Genomic DNA, 5,134 nt, shown 5'->3' with positions numbered 1-5,134 from the left:
AGGGGTCTAACGGAACAGTTTCATGTTTCCCTAATCACTGGCCCCAACTGTGCAGGGGCGAGTCCCAGGGTCTTGTGGTCACATTCAGTTATTACAAGACCATCTATTTGAAATCCTAATCCCAGAGGCACTTCCCTCCCTTTGTCACCAGCCACAGACTTGAGGGACTAGGAGCGCGTGTGTGTGTGTGTGTGTGTGTGTGTGTGTGTGTGTGTGAGAGAGAGAGAGAGAGAGACTCGGCATGGGGCAAGGAGCCACTGGTTCTAACTTGGTCTATCTCCAGTGTCTTGCAATAGATTGGGGGTGACATAGTCTTGTTTTGAGACACTTCATTCCCCCTCCATTTTTGCAAAATTAAATGTTTACTTTTTAAAAATAGTAGTAAAATACACATAACATGAAATCTCCCAGTTTCACTGTTTTTCGGTGGACAGCTCCATGACATCGAATATCCTTGCATTGCTGCCACATTCTCCTCCAGAATTTTTTATCGTCCCAAACTAACCCCCCTCCATTTTTAATAACAACTGTTTTGAGATACAATTCACATAACGTTCAACTCACCCTTTTAAAATGTCCGTGTTAATGGTCTTCGGAATATTTAAGTGGTGTATGACCAGCATTACCGTCAGTTTCAGAACACCTTCACAACCCAAAAGGAAGCCCCCCTTCCAGTAGAATCCCACACCCCACCCTGCCCCAGCAGCCTGGCGTCGTAGCCAACGGCCCGTCTACATTCTGTCTGTGGATTTGCCTGTTCCGGGCCTTTCCTATCAGTGGAATCGTACACTATGTGGCCTTTTGTGCCTGGCTCTTTTTGCTCAGCAGGGTGGTCTCAATATCCATCCATGTCACAAATGTCAGTACTTCCTTACTCCCTCTCCATCTTTAAAACAGAGCTACTCTGGTGGAGATGCTGAGGGAATTGGGGTTCAACAGGCACCATCTCGTTACCCACCCACAGCTGGGCTCCCCGCTTCACAGCCACCATTGCCCTGACTCTGCCAGGCATTGAGCGCTGGCTGTCTGCTGGGCATGTGTTTGTGTTCTCTGGGGGGTCCTGTGGGAGCCCTGGCCTCCGTCATCCACTGATGTGGGTATCTGGCTTGTCACCTCCGCCACCTACCTGCAGCATTCTACCCTGTGGTTCCTATTGCAGGGCTCCTTGTGTGCCTTCCCAGATGGCACAAACCGAGCTGTTTTCTGTGGCATTTGCTAGCCCTCGCCAGATGGCGGGCATGCAGGCTGCCCCGTGGCCATCCCTGCCACCCTGCTCTTTCTCTCTGCTTCTCTCCTCCCCTGCTCAGATGGGCCCACAGCCAGAACGAGTCTGCCCCACCAGCAGATGTTCCCAGGAGGGAGATGCCCACCTCCTCTCCTAGCAGGACCCTCCTGCCTCCATAGTAACAGGATTTCCTTGGTACCTCTCCCAGGGGCTTGGTCGGGAGGGGTCTCCGGGGGTAAGTGAGGGAAGATCCACGGTGTCCCTGAACTGGAAGCTTCACGTCACTGGAGCATCCCTCTCCCCTGCCATCCCCTGGCCTGCTGTGGGACGGTGGTCTCGCCCCTCAGCAAGCCCTGGAGAGGCCCTCTGACCCCAGCTTGGGGGCCCCTCTTCAGAACATGGGGTACTCAGCAATTATTCACTCCAGCTCTGCACCCCAGTCATCAGTTTGGGGACCAATGGGGGAGTTCCTCTCAATATTCTCTTGTACACATAATCCTACCCTCATGTGACAGTTCTGACAAGTGCTATTAGGGGAAGTACAGAGACTATTCTGGTCCCCCTGGGGGTGTCACCAGGAAGTGACCTCAAGGGCAGGCCAGGCTGAGAGCATAGTGCATCCACACTCCCGAAGCCGGAGGGACCGTGGCCCACTGGGCACGGGAAGGCTGGTGGTCCGGGGGCAGTGAGACTGTGGAGGCAGCACGAGCAGCAGCATCTCTAGATGGTTCACCCTGCACAGTGCTTCCTGCCCAGTAACCACAAAGGAGCAAATCACTCCGTTAGCCCTGTTTTGTAGATGGAGCTTTGCATCTTGCTCAGAGAGGAAAGATGACTTGTCCAAAATCACGCAGTAGGTATGCAGGGAAGCTGGGATTTGAACCTGGGCCCAGAGCTGGAGCTTCACCAGCACAGGACAGACCTGGCCTCTGAGACCACTCAACTGTTCTGCCCTCCATGATCCCAGCAGACCCAAGGGGATGGCTGTCCTGCCCCAGCCTACCCCTTCCTTTTGCCTGCCTTTCTCTGGAAGCCTGAATTGAGTGCGACATGGGCTGGCTGTGATCGGTCTTGGAGGCAAAGGAGACGTGATTAACAGGAGAAATAAGAGCTTTGGTGCCAGCAGGCCTGGGGGCTGGTCCCCACACTTCTCACTGGGCTGTGTGACCGGAGTGAGACCTTCCTTCTCAGATTGTCAGTTTCCTCTTTTGTCAAATACCCTTCTTAACTTATTTTATTCCCATTTTACAGATGGCCCAGAGAGAGGAAGGAAGGCAGGGGTCCCGAGGCCCCTAAGATGCAGTGCAGGGCTCTTTCCTCTGTACCTTGCCATCGTCCTCTCAGGGGTTGGGCAGGGTCAGTCACACTGGACCTGCAGTAGGCAGTTGATGCAGAGGCCCTGGTTTCAGAAGATGGGCTCTCTTGTAATAGGCTCAGGGGGGCGCAGCCTGAGCCACCTCCCTCTCCCCGCACCTGTCTGTGGGCCTGCCTGGTGGCTGACTCTGATTTCCCTGGGGGCCCATCTGGGCTATGCAGGCCGCTCCCTGCAGACACCAGACTCTCACAGTGCCACAGCCTTTCCAGGGGCTCCTGCTTCCCATATAACGTGCGCACACAGCCACCACAGCAGCAGGGGTGGAGCTTCGGCTGGGCTGAGGGTGGGGCGTGTCGGCCCTCCCCAAGTGTCTCCGTCTTCCCCGAGTGTCTCCTGCCTACTCCCACCCTGGGTGCAGCACAGACTCCAGGCCGAGGGTCTGGAACGCCAGAGCCCTGATGATCCTCGGTCCAGTCTCGGATGCAGATTCGCATCTCTGAGCCCCAGCCCAAATCTTAACCATGACTCCAGTCCCAAACCTGCCCTTAGACTGAACCTCAGCTTGGCTCCATTCTAAACCCAGATTATAGTCCCAGACTTAGTCCTAATCCTGGTTCCAGGCCAAGTCCTGGCCTTGCTCTAAAACTGAGCCCTTAACTTTTTTCTAGACTGTTCTTTAACTCTGATTCCAGGTTAGCCTTTACTGTAGATTAAGCTCTAAATCTAGCCGCCAACTAGATTTTGACTCTGGTCAGAGATTCAGTCATGACCCTGCTCTGAATCAGTCCTGACCTCAGTCCTTGGCTGAACTGTCCCCATGGCCACTGACCGACCTCTGATTTCCAAACAACAAACCAACCGCTGACCTAAAACCTAGCCTAGTGGGTGCCCAGGGTCCCTTGGAATGGCTGAATTTGTGCTGGACCAGAAGGAAAGCTAGTGTTTCACTGGACAGAGCTGTGGAGACTGCACGAAGCACAGAGGAACTCATGGAGGATGAAGGCAACCATTTCCAAGAAGAGAAAGCAGTGGCCGAGGGCTGGTATCCGGACCGCGAGGGGTGTGGAAGGACTCTGGGTCAGAGTCCACAGCTGTGGGTCTACTCGAGGCTCTGTTGTTGGCTGAAACCCGATGCCGGATGAGTCCATTCCCTCACTGAGGTTGCTCCTTCATCTTAGAAGGGTCCGCCTGTTTCCTCTTGGGTTTGTGGCTCCTCAGGAGCACCCTTTGCCATCTTGCCTTCAGGTTTTCTCATATACTGTCCCCTTCAGCTAGACCACTGTTCTTTCCTTGTCCGCCCCTGCATCTTCAGGGCAAAATGCCCCTTCCCCTAGGAAGTCTCCCTGAAGCTCCGCATGGTAGACATAAGGGTGTCACCCAGATCAGCCTTCAGTGGAGGACTTGGTGCCCCAGGTCTGCACACAGTCTTCACCCTCCAGCTGTCACCCACTGGGGACTGCCCACACCCCGTGAACGATCGGTGACTCAGAGGAGGGAAGACGCAGCCGTCTCCAGCCGTGTCAGGACAACCCTGAAGGGCTCTTCTAGCGCCCGAGCTCCCATAGGGCGAGCTGAGGTGTCACTGGACCTGTGTTGGGGTCTCCCCTCCCCCCAGTTCCTCATCCTGCCCCTCCATTCCATGGGTGTTGACCTCAGAACACTCCCTGAAAACATCTGCACGCGGACCTCCATCTCCGACTCTGCCTCCAGAGTACCCAGCCTGTGACGACACCCCAAAGCCAGGTCATAGGTTCCTCCCATGGTTCTTGGTCATCTTTTTTGTAACACTCATAATAATTTAGGGTACTTCCTTGTTTCCTGACTACTTCCACCTGATTCGTCAGGCAAGAGGGGCAGGGAGTGACACACTGCACTAGCAGCACGTGGTGCAGAGAAAGGTAACTGGGGAAAAACTTAGAGAAGCAGTAGAGCGTCTGTCTGCAGCCCCACCCTCTCATCACCCTCCACAGGGGCTCTCGACCAGGCCAGTGTGTCCTCAAATGGCCAGCGGCCCGCAGAGAGGGGCCTGCCTCACCCAGCCCGCAGGACGGGCAACCAGTTCCGGGAGGAAGGACCCACCGCCACTGTTGGTCGAAGAGAGAGGACGTGTAATTCCTCTAAGTAACGAGAAACATACCAAGGGATGTCTGGGCAGGAGCGACACCAGGGAGTGTGCTTCCTGAGGCCCACGGCCACGCCCCAAGGACTCAAGAAGAGCCTCGAAGAATCTGGGCACGAGGAACACCGATATCTGTCAGAGCTGACGCTCCCCACAGGCTGGCCTGTGCTGGCCAAGCCGGCTCTCTGCCAACCTGTCAAAGGCAAGGGGGGGAAATGAGCCCCCGGAGCCCCACAGTCTTGTCTTTCATCGAAAATATGTGCTTCATGAGGGTAGCAGCTGAGTCTGTCTTGTTCCCTGCCCAATCAATTATCTATGTGCTGTGGATAAATAATTGAATAGATCAAAAGACAAGGGCTAAACAAGCAATTTACAAACCTGAAACATTAAGCAAGGCAGGGGATAATTGGGGAGAAATGCTTCTTCTAGAAGTTATTCCTTAGGAAGGGCCAAAAAGGGGCTATTAATAGACCCG

Source organism: Artibeus jamaicensis, unplaced genomic scaffold (assembly GCF_021234435.1).
Source record: "Artibeus jamaicensis isolate MK-2021 breed Jamaican fruit bat unplaced genomic scaffold, CSHL_Jam_final scaffold_847, whole genome shotgun sequence".
NCBI lineage: Eukaryota > Metazoa > Chordata > Mammalia > Chiroptera > Phyllostomidae > Artibeus > Artibeus jamaicensis.
This window is presented reverse-complemented; position numbering follows the sequence as displayed.